General features: G+C 46.0%; 1 pseudogene; it reads right to left on the bottom strand.

Annotated features, from left to right (window-relative positions):
• Positions 1–5,976: 5,976 nt before the first annotated feature.
• Positions 5,977–6,095, bottom strand: LOC134945331 (5S ribosomal RNA; annotated as a pseudogene).
• Positions 6,096–7,768: the final 1,673 nt, after the last annotated feature.

Here is a 7,768-nt window from a genome sequence, read left to right as displayed (position 1 = left end):
GCGCTATGCACGCTGCGCGGCGCCGGTGTCTAACGTCAGACGCCGGCGCCGCGCATAGCGCACACAAGTGGCCGCCCGCCAGCCCGCACCCGGACCCAGGCTCACTCACTCGCCCGGCCGCCAGCACTCCCACACTCGGACAGGCGGACAGCAGTACTCCTCCCCAGCGCCGCAGGTATTTTGGGGGGGGGATCCGCACTGTGGGGGCATTTATCTGGCACTGTGGGGGCATTTCTGGCACACAGGGGGCATTTTTGGCTATGTGGGGGGCATTTCTGGCACTGTGGGGGCATTTATCTGGCACTGTGGGGGCATTTATCTGGCTCTGTGGGGGGCATTTCTGGCACTGTGGGGGCATTTCTAGGACTGTGGGGGCATTTCTGGCACTGTGGGGGCATTTATCTGGCACTGTGGGGGCATTTATCTGGCTCTGTGGGGGGCATTTCTGGCTCTGTGGGGGGCATTTCTGGCACTGTGGGGGGCATTTCTGGCACTGTGGGGGCATTTATCTGGCACTGTGGGGGCATTTATCTGGCTCTGTGGGGGGCATTTCTGGCTCTGTGGGGGCATTTCTGGCACTGTGGGGGGCATTTATGGCACTGTGGGGGCATTTATGGCTCTGTGGGTGCATATCTGGCACTGTGGAGGCACTTATGTATCTGGCATTGTGGGGGCATATCTGGCACTGTGGGGGCATATATGGCACTGTGGGGGCATATCTGGCACTGTGGGGGCATTTCTGGCTCAGTGGGGGGGCATTTCTGGCACGGTGGGGGCATTTCTGGCACTGTGGGGGCATTTCTAGCACTGTGGGGGCATTGCATATCTGGCTCCGTGGGGGCATATCTGGCTCTGTGGGGGCATATCTGGCACTGTGGGGGCATATCTGGCACTGTGGGGGCATTTCTGGCACTGTGGGGCATATCTTGCACTGTGGGGGCATTTATCTGGCTCTGTGGGGGCATTTATCTGGCTCTGTGTGGGCATTTATCTGGCACTGTGGGGGCATTTATGTATCAGGCACGTATCTGGCACCATGGGGGCATTTATGTATCTGGCACTGTGGGGGCATTTATGTATCTGGCACTGTGGGGGCATTTATGTATCTGGCACTGTGGGGGCATTTCTTGCACTGTGGGGGCATTTCTTGCACTGTGGGGGCATATCTTGCACTGTGAGGGCATTAATGTATCTGGCACTGTGGGGGCATATCTGCGCTGTGGGGGCATTTATCCATCTGGAACTGTGTGGCCATTTATGTAGCTGGCACTGCTGGGGGGCATGTCACGTGTAGCTGGCACTGCTGGGGGGCATGTCATGTGTAGCTGGCACTGCTGGGGGGCATATCATGTAGTGTTCCCGCTAGGCGTCTGTGGCTGGGCAGTGTGTCTCAGTGCTCTACCTGGCGCAATGTGTCTAACGTGCTCTTATAGGAGGTTCTACCTGGTGCAATGTGTATTAGCTGCACTACTGTGTGGTGTAATGTGAATTGCCACTATAATGTGGCTACGCACCTTCCCCACGAAGTAACTCCCCTAAATTTTTGCTGCGCGCCTTCGGCGCGCACTGTCCATGCTTTAGCGTGTGGAAATGGGAACAACAAGCATTACAGTATGTACATCATTTTGCCCACCTAACTTAAAAATGTGCCCTCCCTGTGATCAGCAACCTGCCCTAAAAAGTGAACACTATCACGTGTAGCTGGCACTGCTGGAGGGCATGTCATGTGTAGCTGGCACTGCTGGGGGATGAGACCACGCCCACTTTTCCAGGAGGCCACGCCCACTTTTCCAGGAGCGCGCGCATGGGGGGGGGGGGGGGGCACTTTTACATTTTCTCGCTCAGGGTGCTAGTAGGCCTGGAGCCGGCCCTGTAGAAGATGATACCTGGAATCTGGTTGGTTGCTATGGGCAACATCCCATCTTGAATAGAACTGCCATCTTAGTAAATTTACCCCATTGTGTCCCCGGTACAAAATCCCATTTAGATTCAACTTCACTAGGCAGGTGATAGCGAGATTTTACCAATTAATATCAGTGATTTATCATTATTAATAACAGTGATCTTGCCAAATAATTCCAGTGATTTTGTCATTTTCTTCCAGTGATTTGGACCAATAATACCATTGATTAGAACGAATAATTCCTGTGATTTTGTCATTTTCTTCCAGTGATTTGGGCCAATAATACCAGTGATTAGAACGAATAATTCCTGTGATTTCGTCATTTTCTTCCAGGGATTTGAACCAATAATACCATTGATTAGAACGAATAATTCCTGTGATTTTGTCATTTTTTTCCAGTGATTTGGACCAATAATATCATTGAATAGAACGAATAACTCCTGTGATATTGAGGTGTTTGTGTCGCTTAGCTTAGCCATCCAGTGACCTTGGTGCACCTCTTTTTCTCTTTTCTTTGCATCATGTGCTGTTTTGGGACTATTTTTTTAAGTGCCATCCTGTCTGACACTGCAGTGCCACTCCTAGATGGGCCAGGTGTTTGTGCCGGCCACTTGGGTCGCTTAGCTTAGTCATCCAGCGACCTTGGTGCAAATTTTAGGACTAAAAATAATATTGTGAGGTGTTCAGAATAGATTGGAAATGAGTGGAACTTATGGTTATTGAGGTTAATAATACTATAGGATCAAAATTACCCCCACATTCTATGATTTAAGCTGTTTTTGAGGGTTTTTTGAAAAAAAACACCCGAATCCAAAACACACCTGAATCCGACAAAAAATTTTTAAGGGAGGTTTTGCCAAAATGCGTCCGAATCCAAAACACGGCCGCGGAACCGGATCCAAAACCAAAACACAAAACCCGAAAAATTTCCGGTGCACATCTCTAATTTTTACCTACTTTTACAGAAATTAAGTGATGAGAACTATGCCCTTAGATCTCTGGTAGAGGCTGACAGCAGGAAACAGGCTGTTTTTTTTTTTTTTATCATGCACTGAACAGAAGCAGATTGACTTGTAATGCATTGTGGAACAGGAGCAGACAGAGAATCATAGTGCACTGTTGAATAGAACAGTCTGAGATTTGTAGACTGAGACTTGAAACGCACTGTAGAACAGGAACAATCTGAACCTTGCTCTCTTTGGGGGTCATTCCGACCTGATCGCACGCTGCCGTTTTTTGCAGCACAGCAATCACGTCACTACTGTGCATGCATATGCATCACAATGCGCAGGCGCGTCGTACGGGTACAAAGCGGATCGTTGCTGTGCGATGGATTTAAAGAAGAATCCATTCGCACAGCTGATCGAAAGGAGATTGACAGGAAGAAGGCATTTATGGGTATTAACTGACCGTTTTTAGGGAGTGGTTGGAAAAAGGCAGGCGTGTCCAAGCGTTTGCAGGGCGGGTGTCTGATGTCAATTCCGGGACCGGACAGGCTGAAGTAATCGCAGCGGCTGAGTAAGTTCAGACCTACTCAGAAGCTGCACAAAACTTTTTTGTACCACTCGGCTGCACAAACGTTCGCACACTTGCAAAGCGAAAATACACTCCCCTATAGGCGGTCACTATCTGATCGCAGCGCTGCAAAAAATAGCTAGCGTGCGATCAGGTCGGAATTACCCCCTTTGATAGGAACAAACTGAAACTTGTAGTGCAAAGCTATGGTATGAAAGCAGGACATCAGAAGTACGAACTGAAGCAGTACTAAACACAGTAGCAGTGGAGCAGTACTGTCGAGTCAAACTATAAAGACAGCGGTCAACAAATGCAGACAGGATCATCAGAAATTGCACTGGCAATGAATGCTGGACCTTAGGGTCATAAATAGGGTGCACTGGCTGCTAACATGTGCAGTAATGAAGAGCTCCTGCAGGACTGAAGGAATTGTGAGAAATAGTTCAATTAGGTGCCGCACAGGACTGTTGAGATAATCTTCGTAATGGGCTCTTATAGAATATGTCCCTTGTAAACCAACAGTGCATGTACATGAAAGATGCCTGAAATAGGTATCCAAGGAGTTGATATTGCTAGTGGTGCACCCAGAGTCAATGGTACGTGTCGAGATTTCAAAGAAAAAAGAGAGACTCTGTGTTGGGGCACTCTTATAGAATAAAACTTAACTTTTAATTAGTATGTAAAAAAATGTATAGTACACACAGGGCCGGTGCTAGGGTTTCCGGCGCCCCCCTGCAAACTATAAATTTGCTCCCTCCCACACTTTATAAAGAGTGTGCGCTGAATGTGTGTGCCTCAAAAAGGGATGTGGTCTCTCAAGGAAAAGGTGGGAGGGGAGGGGGGGGGGCTGAAGACTGAAGTGCCTTCAGAGATAGAGGGGAGGGGAGAGGGTGGCAGAGCCGTACTTAAACATTTTGGTGCCCTATGCCAGAAAGAGTATCGGTCCCTCCCCCTTTTTTGGGGAGGGGGGGGGTGAAAATAAAGGCACATTTGGCGCTCACTGGTGTGGTTTCTCTGCCACCTCTCAACTGTGCAATTGTTTGTTCAGTGTAGAGGAGGAGCCAAGATGCCAAATGACGTTCCAAAGGGATGCAGGGCAGGTAAGCAGTAGTGGGGTTACGTTTAGGCACAACCAATGAGGGTGAGGGATAGGCTGCGGGGGGTTAGGTTTAGACTGCAGGGAGGGAAGTTAGGGGCCCCTGTCGGTATTTAGATCATCGGGATGCTGTGGTCGGTTTTCTGACCGCCGGCATCCCAAACACTGGCTAATCAGTCCCAACCCATTTTAATTCCAGGTTACATATTGCATGGGCTCAATACACCACATTTATTTAACCAGACTTACACATTTAATAGAAATGTGGAGCATTTACGTAGTTCAAATGAATTACATCTCAGGAGGAAGAGAGAGTACTCCTATTCTTATGACTTCTTCTGCCAACTGTCTTATATGTACAGGATATATTAGTACCTGGAATCAGTGGCCACTGATTACTGCACTCTGAGGATCTCTGGTGGGTTGGGCTGTAAATCATTTCTGGCAGGTCTTAATAGTCCTTCTCCTTCAGAAGAATGGAATGTGAAGGGCTAGGCATGTCAGACAGCGTGAAACAGACTGGACAGTGACAGAGGTTATGACCCCATCCAAACAGCGTCTGTGTTACAGAGACACAGACACTGACGCTGCACAGTGCTGCTTAATGAAGGAGGAGTAGGGTCATTCAAGGGGCGTGTATGTGCCTCCAGGCACAATGTAAAGTTGGTGGGCATTGAATTGAATGGGGGCAGTCCCGCTGTCTGAGGACGGAGTCTGCACACACAACAGTGAGGAGGAGCAGAGAGAGCATGGAGAGAAGGAGGAGGCGCCACACGGAGGAGGCAGATATGGGCTGGTGGTGAGTAGGATTTTCACAGCTGCAGGGCGAGGAGAGAGAGTCTGAGGAAGACACGCTTCCCACTGCCAGCGCCGCTGCCTGTTAGTGTGACAAGTGCAGCGGCAGCAGCACACAGTGAACTGCAGGGATGCAAAGCAGAGAAAGCGCCTCTCCACTCCGGCGCCTCCCTGCTTTGCATCCCTTTGCTGAGCGGGTTGCACCGGCTCTGAGTACACAAACAAACACACATGTGATACAATGGGGAAGGTTACAGAATTTTAACCTTCCTCATCTAGGTAACAGATTCTCAAATATCTGTTACGAAAAGCTAGGAGTAACAAATTCTCCAATGATTATAAGTATTTTAAGTGATAGTGGCACCTGAGGTGAAAATATCAGAAATAAAAATTTCAGATAACAAGAAAATTCCAACATATCACACAGTGGCATCAAATGCAATAATTAAGACTATAAAATTAGTCCCATATCAAATGCCAACTGTGATGATATCTCCTGGTATGGGCTAATTAGCTATTTAATGATCTATTCAAAATGTGCGATATAAATACATTTTATATAAGTTTGAGGTCAAAACGTTAATAGAAAAGATAGATAAAGGGATGAGGTCGGTAATGGTCAAATGTTGCTCCAACACATCTGCTTTTCACATGAAATCAAGAGTGTTTTTTACTGCACCCAATATTCCCTAGCGGTCTCCCATCTAGGTACTAATAGGGCTTCTCACTGCTTAGCTTCCAAGATCAGGCAAGATTGGGCGTAGCCAGTGAAATATGGCAGTAATATCACAAGAATTAGTGAATGAGAGGGTGTTTGGTTATTGGCGCATACCAGAAAAGAGGTACTTCTGCGGTCCAATATTTATGCACAGATTCTCTGTTACCTTGGCATTGCAGAGAGATAATTAGCTGACATTTGGATGAGAGAGTACTGAAAAAATTAGATAAAAGGAAATGTATAGGTTCAGGGCCCGTCTTCTGCTGTCCACTGCATATGAAATTATAGCGGACAGTGCATATTAGTACCTAGATGGGAGACCGCTAGGGAATATTGGGTGCAATAAAAAACACTCTTGATTTCATGTGAAAAGCAGAAGTGTTGGAGCAACATTTCACCATTACCGACCTCATCCCCTTTATCTATCTTTTCTATTAACGTTTTGACCTCAAACTTACATAAAATTTATTTATATTGCACATTTTGAATCGATCATTAAATAGCTAATTAGTCCATACCAGGAGATATCATCACAGTTGGCATTTGATATGGGACTAATTTTATAGTCTTAATTATTGCATTTGATGCCACTGTGTGATATGTTGGAATTTTCTTGTTATCTGAAATTTTTATTTCTGATATTTTCACCTCAGGTGCCACTATCACCTAAAATACTTATAATCATTGGGGAATTTGTTACTCCTAGCTTTTCGTAACAGATATTTGAGAATCTGTTACCTAGATGAGGAAGGTTACAATTCTGTAACCTTCCCCATTGTATCACATACTCTGAAGGAATTGTGGTCAGTTAACTCAGGGCAAGATGGTGGCACCCATTTCCTGGCTGCATCGGCTCTAATATACAAAGCATTTATTAAAAACCTGTCCTGCAGGACAGGTGAGCAATGAGCCACTATAAAGTAGCAATGTTTAGTACACAGGTGGGTTCTATTTGTCCGATTTGTGATAGCCTTTAAAAATGGTCAGCCTTTTTATTAAAAGTTCAATCAATAAATATGCTTATGATTGCAGTAATGAAGAATGGACAGTGGATTAATTAAATAATGTCTTATATTAACAGATGTCCATGAACAAACTTGCAGTGCAAATTGCCCTTATCAATGACAAGTATCAGGCTCTATTTCCTTTACCATTACACAACAACAAGACTAGCCAGGCAGCAGGTACTGCTGTTCCCAGCAGAGTAAAATCAATCTACCCTGTGTATTGAAGAAGAGCAAACCAGAATATGTAGGGAAGCAAAATTAGCCACTGGACTGCCATTCTTTACCACCATACAAGGCAATGTTTATAAAGGAGCTTAGTCCGCCAATATAAACTAAACTACACTATCTACAACTGCAAAAACAAGAAAACACCCTCTTCATTACAATAAATGCATCCTGATTAAATCAGTGAATATCTTGGAGACAAATCAATGGATGCTAAACAACCAAACCATCAAAACCTAAGACCCTTTTGGAAACCAATGTTTTCACTTTCCTCCAAGCCTTGTCCATAATCAGTCCCTTAAAGTCACTCAGACAGGTCTGCCTAGAATTAACAGACAACCAGACAAGAAACATGATATGGTGCTTCTAATGATCCTCCTGGAATCCATTCTTCAGACAGTCATTGAATTCTTCTGCAGGATTGCTATAATGGCAGCTCTCTCCCTTACCGATGCCATCACGAAGAACGCCCAGACTGCAGTGATGCTCCCTTATTAGGGTAAGAAAAT

Source organism: Pseudophryne corroboree, chromosome 1 (assembly GCF_028390025.1).
Source record: "Pseudophryne corroboree isolate aPseCor3 chromosome 1, aPseCor3.hap2, whole genome shotgun sequence".
Classification (NCBI taxonomy): Eukaryota; Metazoa; Chordata; class Amphibia; order Anura; family Myobatrachidae; genus Pseudophryne; species Pseudophryne corroboree.
The sequence above is the reverse complement of the archived record's forward strand: the minus strand, read 5'-3'. Positions and strand labels throughout refer to the sequence as shown.